Below are 21,707 nucleotides of genomic sequence, written 5' to 3' on the forward strand. Positions count from 1 at the left end.
CACGTTATTGACTCCGCTTTCTCCTGGTCCTCTTAGCTTATTTTTTTTCCACTTGGGGTGGGCAGATATAATTCTGACACTTATTTCAATGACCTTGGACATATTCAGGAGTTTTATTTCCCTAGAGTGAAATAGGCTGTAAATTTTGAGTTGCTGGAGGTGGAATGGGCTCCATAGTATGTGCATAAAGATGACTGTCAGTTCTGGGGGCTATGGGAACCCTAAGGACACATTTCTGAGCTGGACTTTATGAGGTTCTCTTGTGGATAAAACTATGCTTCCACTTGAAGGGCTGTTGATTCTGTTTCCCAACTTGTTTGGGAGGTATGTTAAATCCCCATGTGCCCCGGATGTGAGTAGTCATTCTTTCTTTCAGTAAATATGGGCTTCCAGAGCTTTCTAAGGGTAAGGTGTTATAAAAGACATCATTTATCTATGACTAGGTTCCTGTGTATTTTGAAAATTGGATTCATAAACAGTAAGAAATAATTTATCTTTGAAATTCCTATTGCAGTGTAGACATGGCCACTGTGTTCATGGGAAGGTTACAGATGGAGGAAATCTGGGTTCCTAAATTCCTGGGAGTTCACACACCCATCCTCCCACGCAGAGTAAGATATAGCACAGCATGGCCCCAGCCAGAAATAGCTCCAGGCTCTGCATTCCTTCCTGATATTTAGAAACAGCAGTTGTGAGAATTGTCTTTGGTCAATATAGTCCTATTGATACTCCATTTTCTCCTGCTATGATGATTAAACCAATCATTTCCTAATATTTATTTTATTTTCTAATTAGCTAATACAACTTCATTTAAATTATCCCAAATCCCATGGCCTAAAGATAATCACTGTCAATAGTTTAGTTTCATAAGGTTTTATTTATTTATTTTTTAATCTTCCAAGTACTCTAAAACCAAAGTCAATCATGCTAGACAAGATACTTGGGCTGAATATTGGCTTTCCCCATTTAATGTATTAAAGGAAGTTTATCACTTACTTTTGAACTACAAAATCATTCTTAATATCTAGATGGATTTCATAATTTGAACATGAAACATATTGTTTTAATATCATAGTGATATTGGCTTAAGATTGTTGTCAGTTTCTTAGTGTGACAAACAAGTCCATGAACATAATTCTTGGGCTAACTATGTTTCATACATGATAATTTTTTTCTGTATATAGTTTTAGTAATTGAGTGTTAAGTAAAATGATACATACTGGGGTTGGAGAGATGATTCCATGCTTAAGAACTTGGAGAGGTCCTCTTGTAGACGATCTAGGTTCAGTTTCTGGCATCCACATGGCAACTCATAAATACTTGTAACTTTAGCTTAAGAAGGTCTGATGTCCTTTCCTGGTCTCTGTATATACCTGCTCTCATACAGTGCATGTAAACTAACACATATGCATATGCATATACATACACATGAAAAATATATATATATACACATAGCATAAGAAAAAGAAACTGTGCAAGATGTAATTGTCAAGATATATTTGGCCAAAGTGCTCTGCACAGAGTTTCTGAAATGTATTTCAAATATAAGTGTTCAAGTTCTAGTACACAAAATATTTCAAACCTTTATGTGTTCATAGATGTGTTATACTGTGTTCTTGTCAATATATGTGCTATTCTGTCTCTGTTCTCCAGTTATAAAAATTAAGACTTTGAAAATCTGAATTAGCTTTATAATAGATACTGAAAACTCTAGACCCAGTTTTGAATACTAAAAGTTGTCTCAGGCAGTAGGTTTATGCTAGCTCTAGAAATCCAAGCTCATGGGCTCCTAGGAGGCAAGGCAAGGTCATACACAGATGCCTAGAGTGATAGGGAGCACTGGAAGGATGGAGAGGGAAGGTTCCAGATGTCATCCAGCTGAGGAGATGGTGAAGTAAATCCTAAAACATGTGCCAAAGTCCAGTCTGGAGAGGAGACAGGCCATGGCTGAGGGGACAGCAACAACTAGGGTTGGAGTGGGGAGAAAGCCCTCACTTTGGGTCCCCAGGCTTGGGTGGCACCCTTTGTAAGAGTGGAGGTCTGAGGGCTCCAAAGGGAAGGAATCTCAAGACATTATGAATGCTAATTATGACAAAGTTGATGGAGAATAGGGCCAAGTTGTGAGGGGAAGAGGTCAGGGTCAGACTGCCCAGTTTCATGTAAAATAGAAAGGTCCCTAAATGTAGATGGGTACAGGTTTGCATGGCTGTGGGTATCTAATTCTATGTCTTTCCTGATTTCAAGTCCATTTAGGAGGCTGACTGCTTTCTGAGCTGACTTTCCCCTTTGTCTAAGTACATATAAAGGCTGATGTGATACTTGGATGGAATGACATTCTTAAGAGTTTTAAGAATGAGAGAGGCACAAAGTTAAAGTCTAGCACTGGAGTCCAGGCTTTTTTTTTTTTTTTTTTTTTTTTTTTTACTCTGACTTTGTTTTCCCTGAGCTGCCTTGGAGGTATGACTGAAAGACAGCTTGCAAGGAGCCTAGACCAGCACAGTAGACAGGAGTATGGCAGAAGCTAGCTTCTAGGACCCACTAGTTAGAGCTTCCCTCTAGAGTTCCCAGTCTGCAATGTTTTCTTCTCTGCTTTGAAAGAAATAGTCTCCCAACACACCCCTACCACACCCTTGCCTTCTTTGATTTTCTCACTGTTGCTTCCTGTCTCTGGGAATGGAAGCCAGGCCACTTGTGCTGTCAGTGAGTCACACCCCAGCCACACTCTTGTCTACTTTGCGGGGATGACATTTTCTAGTAGCAGATATCCATTTCCGTTTTCTGTGAAGACTCTTCAAGGTTAGAAACAGAATCTTGATGTCTCCTGAGAGTCATTTTGTCCATTTGCTAAAAATGCCCTCAAATATTTGGTACATGTCTTGAATGCAACCCAGCCCTCTGGTCCTCTCCCAAGGGTCACAACTGGATGATTTGAACTAATTATTCATATACTAGTGTGGGCAAACACAAGCCAGTGTTGACTGAGTGGGAAATTTCCCTTCCATAACTGAGTTATGAGGATAGATTTCTGTATTTTGATATGTACCTTATAAAAATGGGAGCTATCTATATCGTTCTTTATTTTACCTCAAGAATCTAAGTGTCCCTAGAAATGGTTGGGCATCGTTAAACATTTGCTTATCTCTTTGAGTGAAGAATAGAAATTAGATCTAACTTCTGTCTTCGAGAGGTATTGTGCATGTGTATGGACTAGCCATGACTGGAAAATATGTACCTATTTATCCACATATGCTTTATAGCAGAGAGACAGGAAGCTGCCTCCTCTGTGTCTACCCTATTGCTCATTTGTAGACCTCTATCTCCCAAGGTGGAGGTTTGAATCAAAATGGCACCCATTTACTTCCCATATCTATTTTATTTCCTCAGAATGGGTATTGTCTCTGACTAGGACTCAGTTGCCTGCCTTTGGATCCCTTTCCTCTAGCTGGGCTGCCATGTCTGGCCTCAGTGGGAGAGGATGCATGTAGTCCTGATAAGACTTGATGTGCCAAAGCTGGGGCAGGGTTGCTTTCCTTCTCTGAGAAGAAGAAGAAAGGGGAGTGGGAAAGGAAGATGGGAAGGTGGGACTGGGAAAAGAGGAGAGAGGGGGACTTCAATCGTGATGTAAAGTGAATAATCAAACAAACAAGCAAATTTTTAAAAAAAGAATGGCACCATAGGCTCATATATTTAAATGTGTAGTCACTTCTGAGATGCTGAGTACCAGGGCAGAAGCTTCCCACTAGCTGCACAGTTAGCCATATTGTGAACAGGAACTGGAACACATTATCTTTCTCATCATGCCTGCCCAAAGCTCATCTCTGTGTCCGGTGTGGGACAGGAACATCTTACGTGCAATAGCCACCACAGTCTACGTTGTCACTTAGCTTGACTATGGGTAAGTGTCCTGTGAGTATTTAGGGCAGGCCATGGTTAACTAGGGCATTCAGTAGCTTTTGAGTAATTGCCTATGTTTGAACTTAAACTTTCAGTTATGATGCATTTTCTAAGACAAACCCTCATAGTTAGGCTAAACAGTGTCTGTGGTTTTACTCTGTCTGTGGTGTTACAGAGCTGAGAAATTCCTGTTCATTTTCCACTGATTCAGGAAATTGTTGGTCACTGTATAAGATACAAATAAAAATGCTGTCTCCATAGCCATTTTCTCTGGAAATTTAGAAAAATGCATGCATAAAGTTTCTCATGGTCTTTTTAATTTTTTCTTAAGTTCCACAATTATTTATGAACTCTTTGTTTCTCTGTAAGGCATTTTGTATAATTTTTTTTTCTGTCTCATTCACAGATCTTTTCTTCAGCTATTTCAACACAGTCAAGTAGCCATTGAGTTGGGAATTCTTCACATTGTATTTTTCAATTTTACGAGACTTCCTTGTTTCCTTTTCACTCATACTGGTCCTTATTTTTTTTGGACAGAATTTTCTTTCTGAGATCATGTCAAGCCTGTCATGATGTTATGTGTCACGGGAAGGGTCGTTTTGGAAGACATTTCTCTGATTCTTCTGTATCTGGGCCCTTGATGGACCCGCCTCTTCCTGTTGCTTTGTGGCTCTGCAGTTATCATTTTCTCTGGTCATCATCCTTTTCTCACCATAGGCTCTTCATTTCTCTGTGTGGGTGCAGAAGGCAGTAGTCCTTCAGTGCAGCCAGGACTGTGCATGTGTTTCCCCAGGTACCGCCGCAGCCTCACTTTAAGTGAACTTCACAACTGGAGCTGTTCAGATTGGAAATTCCCACTGCTGCTTCCATCTTCCCTCACTTCTTTCAGCTCTACTGAGAACTTCCTGGTGAGACACAAGGTGGAGGGAATGGTGGGTTTATTTTTGGTCTACCCTTGCTACAACATTATGGCTCCTCTGGGATCTTGTTTTTCAGAGGGAAAATTATCTTTAATGTGTTCATGTTGATTCAGACTTCAGTTTCTACATTTTGTTTTTTCAAATCACTCTATAAGGTCATAAAAATTTAAACCCCCTACATACTGCTTCTGTCAGTTTCCCAAGGTCAGGGAGAACTCTACATTCAGCTTGCTCTTGCAGGATTAAGGCATCACTTTTTTTTTAATCTATTGTGGTTTATAACACCTGTGAAGATCAAAGGGCAACTTGTAGGTGTCAGTTTTCTCCTTTCACCAAGTGAGTTCTGGTGCTCTAATTCTGGTCATTGGGCTTAGTGATAATGCCCTTACATACTGTAAGGAGCCATCTTTCTCCCAAACAGGCAACCATATTTCTTTTTATACATATCCAGAAGCAATTGTGCAGACTCAAATATCTTCCAAAGCTTTATCTTCTCTATTTGATGGCTCCAAGGAAAAGAGAACCACAGGGCAATGCTACTGAGGACACGAAGAGAAAGCTCTAGCTGGATTTATTGGAATAGTACACCAGTAACTATTTACTGTGACTCTGGCACTCAAGGGGACCTTTCCTTTTCATGTTGCTGCACCTCTGATGTCAGTATTGACTCCTTGTTTTCCAAAAGTCCTTTCGAGTTAGGTGGACATTCCTACACTGAATAGATTCTTATTTTATCTGGACTGAGGCCTAGATGACAATGCTTGTGACCTTAGGATAAGGCTTGTAGGCTCTGTACTAGGAAGAAAACCCAGAAAAGCCTCAACTAATCCTTGGGGTACTGTGTTTGGTTGGCTTACTGCCCTTTGCCTCTTTCCAGTCAGCAAGGCACACAGACTCATTTATACAGGATCTGAGAAGACCACTCTTGTATATCTGTAAACATGGGATGCTGGAAAATTCACAAGCATTTTAGGTTCTCATAGTCTTCACGCAGGAATAGGGAGAAAAGTCTTATAGGTAGTGCTTAGGAGAGAATCAAACAGGATGTTGTCCATAATTGTTTCTTACTAATTGTGAGGCAGGTTATTCAAATTGTAGTATGTTCATTGCATCTACAACTCTATTTCTATACCTATTCTATTTGGTTCCAAAAGAGGTGACACACCTGTCAGAAAGAACTTGTTGAATGTGAGACATGGCAGTGTGCAGAAAGGATGAGCTAGTTGGTGTACATATAATATTTTGTCTTTAGCACATAGAACAGAGCCTAGACCAGCACATGATGTACACAGTGGGATTTGTTAAATCAAAGATGTGGTTAAGCAAGAAAAGCAGACATACCAGATATCAGGGTACATTTTGAAGGTAAATTCTGTGGCATGTGTGCCAAGAGATTGCTTAGAGCAGGCAGCTTATTACAGCTCAGTGTCTGTGCTTGTCAATTCAATATACAACACATAGCAGATTAGGTGGCCTGAATATCCCCTTCTTTTATTATTTCTTGCACACTTTCCCATTATTTTGTGTGGTTACTAAAATTGGCTGATTAAGCCCCAGTATAGCTCAAGACCCAATCTGGATTTATTAACCCATGGAACAAGCCCACACGGTTGTACTACAGTTTTACAAATGGGTGTTTTGGTTTTCTTTGTGGCCTTCATTCTGTCCTGAGTTGATGTATTGATAATTTACAGTGTAGTTTCCAGTTTTGCATTCAGAGAACTTGGTTCTTCATTTGTTTTAAGTGTGTCATGTTCTGTATTACAGACGCTGGTATTCTCCCCATTCCAAGCCTGGGAACTGAAGTTTGTAGATTTCCTAGTCATGAAGCTAAATAGGTAAAGATGAGAATGGACTGTCTTTGAAGTCCATATATGTGCTTCTCTGTCCAGAGCTATTAAGACACACACACACACACACACACACACACACACCAGTCTATCATCTATCCACTCATCTGTCTGTGAATTCATCTATCTATCTATCTATCTATCTATCTATCTATCTATCTATCTATCTATCTATCATCTGTCAATCTATCATATATTCAGAGAAAGAGAGAGAGAGAGAGAGAGAGAGAGAGAGAGAGAGAGAGAGAGAGAGAGAGAGATTCACAGGCAATATTTCAGAGAATTTCTGAGAAAGACTTCTGATCACAGCAGTAATGGTTTCCAGGGACCTAATGTGGGCTCATCTGGAAGGATGAGTGACGAAATTAACCTTCCTTCCAGTTAGGGAAGCAATAAAGGAAAAAAAAATCTAATTGCCTGGATCAAATTCCTAGTAGAGTTTGAGCTCTCTGTGATATAGAGTCTACACAGTTCATAAACAAAATAGATGCTTCTGTAATCTATTGCAGAAGGAAGGAGCTAGAAGGCCAATGGAAATTGTCTGCTTTTTTATTTGTTTTATGAATGCCAAGAGAGGTATTCCTCTGATCATTTTATAAAGGAATAACATGTTTGATGTATAGAGCCATGCTTCCTAAGTGTGTGACAGATCACAGGGATCAAAGAGCTTTTCTATTCATTCACATTTACTTTCAAGTATCTATAAACATGTAAACACTCCTGTTAAAATATAAGTAACATGCATTTTGATCTGCTTGAGAGAGAGAGAGAGAGATAGAGAGAGAGAGAGAGAGAGATTTCTAAGACAAGAATGAGACCTCCTTTTCAATGTCACCAGCCACTTTTGAGACCCTACCCGATTTCTCAGTAAAATATTGTGTGCTCACAATGAAAAGCATATTGGAGAAACAGGTATGGAATTACTAGCCCCAGGGTGGCACCAGGAACTGGAAACTTGGTAATGAGAGTAGTCCCTGGGGGAGGGGACCCAGGGGACAATAACAGCAAAAGCAGAGTGCTGGCAGAGTCTTAAATAGAGCACACACTTCTTCCCATATCCCTGGACTGCCCACCCCACCTGCTTGGTCCTGTAATCTCTGCAATGCTTTTATGTTTATCTGATATTATTTGGTCAGAGGACAAGAAACAGCTTCATGAGGGATCTAGAAGATAGGGCCAGAAATGTGTGCAAAGAACGCTTTGCAGAAGATGGGGCTGTGGATATATATAAAAGTTTTACAGATGATAGGACCACAGATATGTGCAAGTGAAAGCTTTACAGGAGGTAGGGGCATGGATGTGTGCAAACAGAAGCTTTACCTTAGACCCACTTTAGTGGACTTGTTTGTTCTTCATGTTCACTTGGCTTTCAGCGAAGCCATTTATTGAAAATGGACAATGGGTCTTTTCCTGAGGTGTCTCACCCTGCTTAGGCTATGCCTCAGATGTCTGCAAATGCTATCCAAGCAGCTTGTGCACCAGAGACCACTGTGGTCCTATCTTCTGTATCTTTGCTCTTCAGCAGTTCAGATTCTAAACACTCTTGGTCATATCGCCAAATGTGTGCCCCCTCCCACACCCGCATACCCTTGTCCTTTCATCCTCTTAGCAAGACTTCATATCTAAGAACTTGCAAATGCTTAGTCAACTCTGTTTGTCAAAGTGGATCAGGTTATAGATTTACATCGTTTTACATTTTGAAACCAGATGAGAACAAACCTTACTTTCATTTGTTTGTTTGTTTGTTTGTTTTTTTGTTTGTGAGAGATCTTCTTGCTATGTAGCCTAGGCTAGCTTGGAGAACACTTTCTGTAGTCCAGATTGTCTTCAAGGCCATCATGCTCCTGCCTCAGCTTCCCCAGGAATACTTTCAGTTTTTTATTGATAGTGCTACTCTAGGGATGTTTCCTGGAGCTAGAGTTGACTTTGCTCACTGCTCAGACACCCCTCTTGTTAAAGGCTCAGGCTCTGTGGTGAGTGACTGAGCCTGTGCCATGATGCACATGTGTTAGCTGAAGAAGCCCTGTAGACCTGCATGTACTTCTTTATGTCAGAGAAGTCCAGAGCATTTATTTTTAAATGGGCCTATCATTTAAATCATTTTCCTATGGAAGCCAACAAACTTCATTAAAAAGGATTTTCAGGAACCATCCTTGTATCTTAATATACATCAAAATAGTTTTCATTACATTGCATTATTTCTCAGTCTCTCCAGCCTCCTGTGTGTGTATATGTCTCTCTGTGTGTGTATTTGTGTGTGTGTGTGTGTGTGTGTGTGTATGTGTGTGTGTGTATGCAATGGTGTGCCTGTGTAGGTCTTCCTTAAGTGACCACATTATGGAGATCTCATCACTCTCTGCTATAGATAAAAGACACAATTTCCTGGTAGATGTTCTGATTGTGGCTCTTGCAAGCTTTTTTGCTGTCTCTTCTGCCATGTTTCCTGAGCCTTAAGTGAGGTGCTGTGTTGCAGATGTCTCAGTTGGGGCTGGGCATCATATGGTCCCTAGTTCTCTACACTTTGAGCCATTATAACTTCCTGTAATATTCTCTGTCTGCTACAGAAAGAAGTATCTCATTGATGAGGGGTAAGAGCTGCACACACCTGAGGGTGTAAGGCTAAGTACTGAGAACACAGGTAGGAATTATGGTGGGAAGTTTAATAGTTCCTAAAGTAGCTATTTCTTTCTTGGCTGATCATTGAAATTGAGACTAGAAAGCTCCGTAGTCTGAGACCTGAGACAGTCACACTTCATAGCAGCTTACTGCAATCCCTTTCCTCTTGATATCTACTTAGTTACCAATTTCATACTTTCTTTTTTTTTCCAAAGTATTATCTAAAGGACATGTATATCGATTTTTCTAGTGCCTATTACCTTGTTTCTTTGTTTTTACCTTTATGCTTTTGGGTTGGAGGGGCAGAGTCCTATTGTATAACACAAGTCGACCTGGAACTTCTTGTGTAGCTTAGGCTGAGGTCAAACAGAGCTTCTGCCTTCAGTTCAGGAATGTTGAGGTAACAGACCTGTACCACTATGTCTGAATTTTTTATTCATTTGGTTCTTGTGTTAATGTGGCTGACAATAACGTAGACCGCTCCAATATTTCCTTGTTCTGGCTTTTCTCTAATATCTGAATTTTCTATTTCTTTGCAGGAAATATTCTAAGCCACTTAATCTTCCACTGAGCTTGGTTTAGTTAAAACTAGACAAGTTAATCCTTAGGTTCACTCACCTGGGCAAGAGCCACAGTAGAATGCATGTCTGTGCCAAGCCAAGCTCATCTGAGCAGTGTAATTCTCGCCTTCCTCTCAGGAAAGCATTGATCTCTCCCCACAGGGAAACTCCTGACTGAGAATGGGATCCAGAACTTCTCTGCATACTCAGACTCAGTTGCACAAACATAGCTGCTTTTAAAGACATACCAACATGAAAAGTGCAGTTTATTTTCATATGAAAATCAATAACTCATATTAAATTTTGAATTTTTTTTTAACCCAAGGGACCCAGGGAGTCCGTCTTGCCTCTTGGGTTTCCTGAGCATAGCAAGCTCTGTCACTCAGCAGCTATCAATGGTCAAGAATGCTTTTGGTATTTAGAGAATGATCCACATCATTAGTTGCCCAAACTGAAAACATGTCCCTGGATTAACCTGAGGAGGGACTTTGAGACTGTTATCTACCTACTACCCTGTATGGGTTCAGAGCATTCACCTCCTGGATGTGGCTGTTTACAGTGAACTGTAAATTTGACCCTTTCTCACTGAGAAGACTAAAACCTGGTTGAAAAATGCCAGAATACCTATGTGGAGCTTGAGTACTCTGGAAGGACTCAAATTTCAAAGGCCACCCTCCCAGACAATTCAAACAAAACAACAACAACAACAACAAAAAAGTATGGCTCTGATTGTCAAGTTGGAATTTGTAACCTGTATAAATGCTGTATTTAAAACCTTGCTTTGACATGGATTCATTATGTTGAATTTTCCACTAATTACTGACATTTTCTTTAATGTGTGCATGTGGGAAACATGAGGATATGATTACTCCCAGTTAAACGTGTAAGCAGTAACGAGCATATTATATGTTTTCTTTGTTTTTTGGTCACCCTAGGCTTCCTGAAAATCAGGCTTTTCATTTTAGCATCTTGGTAGAGTGTTTTGTTTTCTATAACCAAATAAATGCATGCAAAGTAAAAGGGAAAATGTCCTGCATGTGTGTCCATGTGTGAGTGAATGTGTGCATGTATTTGCATATATGGATGTGTGTGTGTGTTTGTGTATGTGTGCGAGTCTGTGTATGCATTTGTGTGTGAGCCCATGTGCGTATTTGTGTGTATGCATGTGTATGCATATGTGTATGTGTGCAAGTCTGTGAGTTTGTGTGTGTGTGTGCATGTGTTTGTGTCTGTGTGTATGTGTACATTTTGTGTGTGCTCTCAACTGTGGAGTACTGTTGATTCATTTCACGTAAACTCTCCTAGTTACAGCCTTTCCAACTGATGTGTGAGTGGCTGACTGAAGCTCAGGATGACTTCTCTGGCACGAGAACAGGGTCTCTGAACAATTCTACATCACACAGTTTGTAGACAAGGAGTTGGAGTCTTGAGAAAGGATACCCAGGGACTTGGAGGAACAAATCATTCGAAAAATTATCCTGAAGTTCAGTTTTAATCTTTGAAGACATGAAATGTAACTGTAATGGAGAATATCAATGTACTTTTTTTTTTTTATTCGATGTTTGCTGCAGGGATTTCCCCAAGATCTCCTTGCCAGATCCACCCACACTCATATGATTTCTGGAAGGTAGTAAACTCACAGAGCAGTGCTTCTTCTGGTTGAGCTTTTTCACTGGTCAAGTGAATGGTTCAGGAGGATTGCATGCCCCCTTTGGTGACAACATCACCATAGCAACAGAGGAGACTGGACATACATTCCCTCCCCACCCCCCAGAGGAAAGAAGCTTTGTGTCTCACCTTCTCTCCTGTAAGTCAGTGCGGAGGTCAGCCTCCTGCTTGGCTTGCTCTGTGCTATGTGTTGTCTGATTTTTAATCCTGTTCCCTTCCTGTTTCTAACCTAGTTATCTTGTTCTAACATTCCCAGTATATGTAGCTTGCACTTGCTGAAAGAAATGCCCTTCTGGGATAAAAACCGTGCTTAGCAGTGATTCACATGAACAGAATCACAGCTGGGGAAGGATTTCAGTGCATTCCATCTCAGCCAGCACAGACAGAGCTCCGGGGCTCTGCAACCTTGAAACAGAGACCACAGGAAGAGTCAGGCCAGACTCATAAACAAGGCCAGTGGCCCTCTTTCACCAGAATTTGGGCTAATTGCTTCTGACAGTTCTGCACTTGGCCAAAGCCACAGACTGAAGGTGGATTTCTTCATAGAGTTCACAACATCAAAAATCATTTAGTGCTGTGGTCTTCTGATTTTAACCATAAGCAACTGCCCCCCCTTTCAGGATTTGTTCCCTCCCTCATCTTGGGTGACTCTGAGATTCTGCTTTAGGTTCTAGAATGGCTGCTCCTCCCTCCCCATTTCAGCCACCATTTCTCCCAACAGGACTTCTATGTTGCCTTTCACATATATAAAATCATTCTTTTTTTCTTCTTAAATAAACACCTGGGATTTTCTTGTGTGTGTATGTGGTGTGTGTAAAACAGAGGAAGACACTGAAGATTCACTGAAGAATTATCTTAAAACAAAGCAAAGCTAGAGCATCAAGGCCTACAAGGTGACGTCATGAGCTGACAACTCTAACACTCCACGAGTCATTCAATAGCAAGGTTCTGTGGTTTAGACAGAGCTAACCAATAAATTTTGGCCGAAAATGGTAAGATACTGGGGAAACTGTATGGGCTCTGCTGGCAAAAGTAAACAGACTGAAAATTCTTCCCAGAAACACACTATTGTTTCCTCAGGCACAGCAAGTCACCTCCAGTCTTCCTTCCCTACCCTGTGGAATGATAATGATAATCTTTGCAGAATGTGTGCTTGCTCTCTCTCTCTCTCTCTCTCTCTCTCTCTCTCTCTCTCTCTCTCTCTCTTTCTCTCTCTCTCTCTGTCTCTCTCTCTGTCTCCCCCTTCCTTCTCCCCTCCCTCCTTCCCTGTGTGCGTCTCAGTGCTGTCTGTTCTTTACCCTTGGCTATTTTGTGGGGGAGGGGGGAGCAGGGCTTGGATGTGGTAGGAAACAGAGCTGCAAACCCAGACAGGAAATCAGTAATCCCTTCATTTCCTTCCCAGGGCTGTCCTGTAAAGAATTCTTATCACTATATAAGAAGGACCTACACCAGGGACTCAAAACTCAAGGACTTAAGAACTCAAGGGGAATTTGTTAGTGTCCCACCCAGGAATCTGACTAAAAGAGGAACAGGATTATCCCAGAATATCTGCTCTTCTACTTCCCTGAGCCTCCACATCTTTATTTACTGTTCAAAAGAGATTAAGAAGAGAAGAGTTCAAATATTCTCTCTGCTTGTCTTCAACCCTGGTCTCAAAATACACTCACTGAAACCCAAGTTCACACCAGTGGTTATATTGGGGTAACTAATTACATAAAAGAAATACAAGATGTGAGTCTAAGATGGACACCAAGAGCGCTCATCTTTCTGTCATCAAACACTTACAGAGGGTAGAACAAACCATGGGCTGGTGATGTGAGATCGATTGAAGGGAGAATGTCCTAGGCTTTGCCCTTCAAAAGCTCATATGCCAGCCAAGGAGACAGAGTAAAGACTAATAGAAAGGAAATGGGGTAAGAGACTTGTAATTTCAACACATGGGGGATAGACAGGAGGATTTCAAGTTTGAAACCAGCCTGGATTACACAGTGAAATATTAGCTAAACAAAGTAAAACAGAGTGGAAATTAGTGTGCAGAGAAACTAGTTGTTTAATAAAAAGGAAATGCATTGTGGGTGAAAAAGTAGTGCATTGTGGGGTTTGTTGTGTATATTGTATAGGTATAACAGAGGTAAAATGTATGGCACTTGGTACAAAGACTTACAGAAATATGAAATTATGTCATTGTAAAATCTTATATTCTACATGTAGCTGTTATGAATTGGGGGAGGGAACATAATGGAAATGGTAGATGAATCACTAAAAGGGAAACTAGTATCACTAATCAGCAATTTATGGAGATAAAAACCAGACTCTAAAACATTCCAATCTAGGTTTTAAAATAGCAGATAACTTTGTTTAAAAAAAATAAAAGAGGAAACCTTAGAACAAACTAAAACAATTGAGATGGTGGACTTGATCTCAGCCTTATCAGTAGCTGTGGGGACTTTACAGAATCTACTAAATTCTTTCTCTTTCTTCTTATTGACTGTACAGAAGATGCATGCAAGGTGGATGACAGAGGCCATCAGCAAGAAGTTACTGGTGCTGCCTTTGTTCCCAGCTAACAGTCACAAAGCAAAAGACTTAGACAAATAAAATTACTGCTGTACTCACCACCTTTTTTCCTTTGGAAATGGATAGAAACAGAACCCAGAGAACCGCCAAGAAGATGGAAGACAAAGCTTAGCCACCTTTATGTACTAGGCCCCTCTGCAGCCTCCCATCTGACAAAAGTAAAATATGGGCTCTTTTCAATTGTGTGGATCATTCCCATGAGACACTATCACACAATCCCTAAAAGTTACCCCACAGTACATGCAGAAGCATTTAGGCTACATGGGAACTGATTTTTAAGCATGGGCTTTGTTCGACTGAAGTCCAAGGACAGAGAAGTACTTGGATTTTTCTGGTTATTTTTACTTATGAATTTTTATTTATTCTTCTTATTCCATCTCTCTCCTTCTACTCCTCTCTCCTCCCCTCCCCCCTCCCCGTGTGTGTGTGTGTGTGTGTGTGTGTGTGTGTGTGTGTATAATTTAGTTCTTTCCTTCTACCTTTATGTGGGGTTCCATAAATCCAACTCCAGCTCACTGAGCCTTCTACCGACCCCCAACTATTTTTAAATGGCATGCTCCTAAAAGTACCCAAGCCCAAGGGGGGAAATAGCACAAAGTTACAAAATATTTCACAATGAAGAAAGATGAAAATGAATGGAAAGAAATAAGAGAGCCGAGCAGCCCAGAACTTGCCCTGGAGGGATTGGGTCTGGAGCCCTAGTGTGTACAGTAAGCCCCAGGAGTTCTAACCATGCCTAGAAAATAACATTGAATTGACTTTCCTCCTGCATGCTTTAAATGTCACTAGATCCTGCTAAGAAGTAACAACAGAAAAACAGTGCCATACATGGTCAGCACAGACAGTTAATGCATTGATTTGCAATTAATTGGTTTAACACAAGAATGCAGAGGCAGGGTATCCCAATGGAGAAGTTAGGCAAAGATTGAAGGAGCTGAAGGGCTTGCAACCCCATAGGAAGAACAACAATATCAACCAACCAGACCCGGCCACCCCCCACCACCACCCAGATCCCAGGAACTAAACCACCAACCAAAGAGTACACATGGAGAGACCCATGGCTCCAGGAGCATATGTAGCCTTGCCCAGCATCAATGGGAGGAGAGGACCTTGGTCCTGTGGAGGCTCAATGCCCCAGTGTAGGAGAATGCTAGGACTCTGAGGTGGGAGTGGGTGGGTGGGCGAGGGAGCACTCTCAGAGAGGCAGGGGGAGGGGGAGGGGATAGAGGGTTTGTGGAGGGAAAACTGGGAAGGGGGATAACATTTGAAATGTCAATAAATAAAATAACCAATAAAAAATGAAAAAAATTAGTGTAAAGTGAAAAGGAAAAAAGAAAAAGGAAAAAAATGCAGAGGCGATGGCTACCTGTACATCAGAAGTCATAGAATGGAGTTTAAGTAGAAAAACAGTTAAGATAGTACATTCTTATGTAAGAAAATCCCAAATGAATAAACTTGTAATGATTTGTTGCATCTTGTAAGGCAAGGGTCATCCTGCCTTTTTTTTTTTTTTTTTTTTTTTTTTGAGACAGGGTTTCTCTGTGTAGCCCTGGCTGTCCTGGAACTCACTCTGTAGACCAGGCTGGCCTCGAACTCAGAGACCCGCCTGCCTCTGCCTCCCAAGAGCTGGGATTAAAGGCATGCATCACCATTGCCCGGCCATCCTGTCTTTAAATGTAAGTTGTAACAGGGAGGGGGAAGATTCATTCTGGATTGGCCTCACTGATGATATTCTCTTTCCTATACCCAATGCCAATGCTAATGCTAATGATGATGATGATGATAACAACAATAACAGCAACAACAACAATAATAACAATAACTAAAATGACTTCCATGTGGAAAAGAGATCTGGAAATATTTTTGGACCGCTCTGCAGTGACTTGAGATCTAGCAGTGATGTGAATGAACACTCTGGTGAGTCACTCAAGCCCCAGGACCCACACAGTTGCTCTCTGTGTAGGAGACCTGGCTCTTGAGTGTTGCTTCCGCTGTGGCTATACTTGCCCTGCCCTGCCCTGCCCTGACACCTGCCCTCTGCAGAGGCGGCTGGCTCTGTCACAGGGCCACACCCTTAGCTGGGCTGCACCCTGGAGCCTGGAGTCACTCTGGTGTCCTGCAGGGCCAGGGTGGCCTCATCCCGGGCAGGAATTCTCCCCCACCCAGGACAGCTCAGCAGCTGTTGCTTTGCATACCTGGCATGCCTCCTCCAGGGCAACTGCTGGGCCCTGACCCAGAGACTCTGCTTGGCTTGGCTATCTCTGTCAAGCCAGCCCCAGGTAGCCAAGGTGCAGGAGAAAGGCTAATAGCTGTGCACAGATACCATGGAAGAGTCCACAGTCTCAGAGGGATTAGTGCCCAGAGAATGACCTTGTCTCAGTAAGCTTGGCTGGCCAAGCTGGGACTCAAAGACCCTGTCATGTGCTGCTGATAAGAGAGAAGTGCAAGGATGGCAATCCCAGACAGACACTGTGACTTTGTCACTAGGACCCAGTGACTTTGTTACTGTGACTTCAAGCCACTCTCCACCTCTCCGGTCTGTGCCCGTCAAGGTGAGAGGCTACTATAAAGTGCAGTTTTCCCAATAGACTTACTGACCAAGGGCATCCACAAAGGAAGGAAGCAATTCAGATTCACTCTTATTTTAACACATTTATTTCATAAGTGGACAACACAGACAACCCACTCAGTGAATCCAAGTATAGGAGTATACTGTTTAAAAATTATCTTTTCAAATGCATACTTCTTAACTACTACAGAGAATAGACTCACTTGTTTATTCATTCATTTATTTACTGAGACAAGGTCTCATGGAGCCCTAACTGACCCCTCAAAACTCCTATGTGGTTGAGGATGATTCAGGTCTTCGGAGCCCCTGATATCACCTAGGATTGCAGCGTGGGGGCCACTATTCCTGTTGGTTTTGTTTTGTTTTCCTTTGTTTGTTTGTTTGCTTTAATGTGGTGTTGAGAGGTGCATCCAGGGCTACATGCATGTCAAGCAAGTCCCCTACTGAGCCACACCCTCAGCCTTCCTATTTTTAAAACTGTGCTATAATTTACTATGTTAGCTTTAGCGATTTTCCAGGGCACAGTGCAGTAACCCTATGAACAGCCCCCAGCTATGAAACCTTCCCTGATACAAATCTCTGGACCTCTTCTCCTGTAAGCCCGACACTGCTGAAATCCTTCATTTCCTCCCCCAGCATCCCCAGATACCTCCCTCCTGCTCTGCCTCTGTAAATCTGACTCTTCAGACAGCAGCGAGAAGCACCGCATAGAAACAGTTGCCAGAGCTGTCTGCTGAGCATTGTGGTAGGTGTGAAAACTCATCTTTAATATACAGGACTCTCTGCATGGTAAGGATTTAGAGGCAGTTCATGAACTTTTGGGTGTCTGAGGCAAGTCCTAAACAGAGTGGAGTTGCATAATCCCAGTGCCTCAGGGTTTCTCTTTGTGAGAAAGCCTCTTTATTCAGTTTGTTCTTTTTAATTTCTGTCACAACACTAATCTATATTATATAGGAGAAGAACAAAGAGTCTTGATGATCAGGACATGTACTCTGAGCAGCCAGCCCCACAGCCTCACCCTGCTGTCTAGAAGGCTTGCCTGTATCAGCTCTCATCTGTGGCTCAGGCTAAGACTCTCACCCAGCTGTGAGCTCACTCTCGCTGCTGTTTCATGGGTCAGAGACAACCTGACTCTCAGCCACCCACATTTCACAGGACTCTGCAATCCCAGCAACCATTTTTTAATACAAAATACATTTTCTTTTTCTTTTTCATCTGTCTGTCTGCCTGTGTCTGTCTGTCTGTCTGTCTGTCTGTCTGTCTGTGTCTGTCTGTGTCTGCCTGTGTCTGCCTCTCTCCTCTCTCTCTCTCTATCTCTCTCTCTCTCTCTCTCTCTCTCTCTCTCTCTCTCCCTCCCCCTCTCTCTCTCTCTCAGAGGAGGACAGAGCAATGTTTTCTGTCTTATGATTCTGTGTGTTTTCAATCAGGTAGACACGCGTTTTACCTCTCGACTTCCCTCTTCAGACAAGCTACCTTTCCTTCTGTGGACTGATTACCCAGGAATCCTGATCTGAACTCAGGGTTTCTAGAATCTCCTTCGCAGGTTTCTTGTTTTTGTTTGCTTCCTCATCTGTAATAGAGGTGTTTTTCTTTTTTTTTTTTAATTTTCCTTTTTCTTCTTCATTTTGCTGATTCCACATTTTGTGCAATTTTGGGTGAATGGGTGAAAAAATCTACATTAAAAATCATTTTCTCATGTCATATAAAAGATATGATGTCTTTTATCATCAAGCAATGCTAATGAGAAATGTGTCATATTTCCATCTACACACCATCTAATTGATTCTCTCTGTTTGGGGGCTTTTCCCTATCTGACCCCAAGTCACTGTTGCTCATCTTCAGGCTGTTGAGGTTTGGACTTTAATTCCTTTTTGGACTCAGATCATTTTCCAGGCCTGAGAAGGTTCTTCTGACACTTCTGCTATTTTATTGCCCTGTTATTTCTTACCATGTTTTCTTGTGGCCTTTGGAGTAGAAACCTCTGTTTGCTGATGATTCTCCCGTGTTGATCTTGTCTAAGTTTTCTTTTGTATTTTCAATCAGTTCAGAAATTTAAATTTTTTTGTCTTCAAGTTCTTTGACTATCGACTAAGAAGCATTGCTATATCATGCTGCCTCAGGAGCTTTCTGTGTGTGTGTGTGTGTGTGTGTGTGTGCATGAGTCTACATGTGCATTTGTGTGTATGAACATGTAAATGAGTAGGTGTGTTTGTGTGTGTTTATATACATTTGTATGTGTATAAACATGCATGTGTAGAAAGCAAAGGACAATTTTAGATGTAGTTCTTTTTTAGATGCCACTCACCTTTGTTTTGAGATAGGGTCTCTTACGGAGCCTGGGACTAACCTAGTAGGCATGGCTGGCTGGTCAGAGAGTCCCAGGGATCCATGGGTTTCTGCCTTCCCAGCACTGGGGTTACAAGCTCCTATCACCATACTCTGCTCTTTATGTGGATTCTCAGGAGGGGACTCAGAACCTTCTACCTGTGTAGTAAACATGTCACAGTCTGGATTTTCCCTCTAGTCCTGGATCTCAGTTACCTCTGTTGTGCAGCTGTCATATTCTTTCTGAATGAGGGAAGTTTCACTGTCTTTAGGAAAAAGTGAGTTGTTTTCTAAACAGTAAATATGAAGTCAGATGTAATCCAGAAATATGAGGTAAGGACTCAAGTCCCCTTCACATCTACATACTGCCTTATAAGGAAGCTTGGGTTATTAGAGAATATAGACTGCATAGATTTTGTATAATGAGTCAATTTTTTGATGTAGACTTGAGTAAGTCACATCATCCTTTAAACCTCAGATTCAAATGAATGAAAATATTTTCAATGTTGCAAAGTTATATTATATTATATTATATTATATTATATTATATTATATTATATAGCTTAGTACTACATGATATCAGCAAAGGCTTGATGAATGCAGCCTGTAATGTTCAAGACCATCTTGCACTAGACATGGGTGAGCAGCCACAGAGCTTCCTTCATGTGCCCTGTGTACTCCAATGAATGGTTAGTCTTGTGACAATATTAGCATCCTATCCTTCCACCTGTTCTACCTCATTTCCATGTTGATATCATCCAGACACAGGGCCCTCCATCAGGTGATGTGGAACACAGAGTAGAAGAGTTCCGGTGGGGAGTACGGATCTGGGACAGGAAGAAGTGGAGGATAAAGGGGAGGGGACTAACAGACCCCTGAAATACTCAGAGCATACACAATAGGTCAAGTTCCTCAGCAAACAGAAGCAATAAGATACTCTACAGTGGGGTGTCTGTGTTTCCTCCTGTTCCTATGACAAAGCAACCTGGGGAGGGAAGGGCTTATTTGACTCATACTTCTAGGTCATGATCTATCACTGAGGGAAGTCAGAGCAGGAACTTTAGGCAGGAGCCTGGAGTTCGGAACCATGGAGAAACACTGCTTGCTGACTTGCTTCCAGGTTTTCACTTAGGTTTTTTATAAAGCCAATAATCTTCCTTGCTTAGGAAGGATGCTGGGCACTCCTGTATCAGTTAATGATTATGGCAATCCCTTATAGACATGTCCATAAGCCAATGTGATCTAGGCAATTCCTGTTAGATAAGTGTCAAGTTGACAGTTAAATTTAGCTAGGATTTAAAGCATAGTTTTAAAAAAATGAGAACTTTTTTTTTCATGAGCATTATTCAAAGGTCCCAAGACCAGTGTTCTAGTGTTAGCCATATTATCAAGTAAAGCTATTTACTGAGGAATCAGTCTTGAGTCTTTGTCTAGTGTAAAGACTGCCAGGTAAAGGTTTTTGAGGTCCAGCATGCTATATTCTTTTAAAAAGATTTATATCATCTTCTCTTACACAGAGTGATAAATGAGGTGAATATTCACTGTACAGATCAGGAAAATGCCATATATGGTTTCAATTTAGAGAAGAGTCCATGGAACATTAAAATACTTCTCTTTTAGCATTCCTTATTCTTTGAGAATTTCTTACATGTATACACTGTACTCCTACCATGTTCATATCCACTCGCCTCTATAACTTCTCCCAGAACCTCCAACACCTTTCCCTTTTACTTTCAGCTTCATATCCTAAAACAAACAAACCAAACATCTGCTGGGTATAATTATTGCTGTCTATATATGAATGCACATCCATTGTAGCCTACCTATAGTCACATCTCTAAAAAAAAAAAATTGATTCTTTCTCTTCACATTTTTCTCTTCTTCCACATCAACTGTCAGTATTTCCTGAGCTAGGAGCTCATATGCTTTTTTCACCTTTCCATGCTGGAATGTTGACTGCCTTGATTCGTGTGTGTGTGTGTGTGTGTGTGTGTGTGCAGATAATGTACAAGTAGCCACAGTTATTGCAATTGCAGTACAATGGTCCAGTCATGTCCAGAAGACACGTTTTTGCTTTAGCTCTCCTTGCCTCTGTTTTTTAGAGTCTTTCAACCTGCATGTGTGCAATGTTGTCTAAGTCTTGGGTAGTATGGGATATAGATATCCCATTTTTGTGTCTGATCATCCTATAGACACCGATTTTCTATACTTTGACCAGTTGAAGGCACTCAACTTTTTAAAGGCAAGTGAAAGATGCATGAATTTTATACAATTTGGAATAAACCTAACCCATTGAAAAAAAATGCCAGAAATGTTTAAATCATTGATTTTGTAGAAATGAATTTCTTGGGGCGGGGGAGAAATCCATAAGGAACAACGGCATTTAAGTTCCATTCCCTTCCCTTCCAAGGAGGCCTGCTGGGCACCAGGAACATCCAGGCCTGAAGGGGTCCCAGAAACACCTAGGTTAGACTACATCTTGCCTAGTTCCTGTTTGCCAAGTACACCCAGGGTATAGCCAGCAGAAGTGAACTTCTCCCTGTCCTATAAGCTCCATCGTCAGGCCCATGGTTCTGCCTCTTGTCCTAATGAAGCCTGTGAGACCCCAGGAACATTCAGTATCACCTGGGACACAACCAGCAGGGATGAGTAGAGTACTGTTTCCTGAGCTTTATAATAGGAATAGAAGAAGACTCACAGCTCCACAGTCCAGAAAATATACCCAACA

Source organism: Mastomys coucha, unplaced genomic scaffold, assembly GCF_008632895.1.
Source record: "Mastomys coucha isolate ucsf_1 unplaced genomic scaffold, UCSF_Mcou_1 pScaffold6, whole genome shotgun sequence".
NCBI classification, from domain to species: domain Eukaryota; kingdom Metazoa; phylum Chordata; class Mammalia; order Rodentia; family Muridae; genus Mastomys; species Mastomys coucha.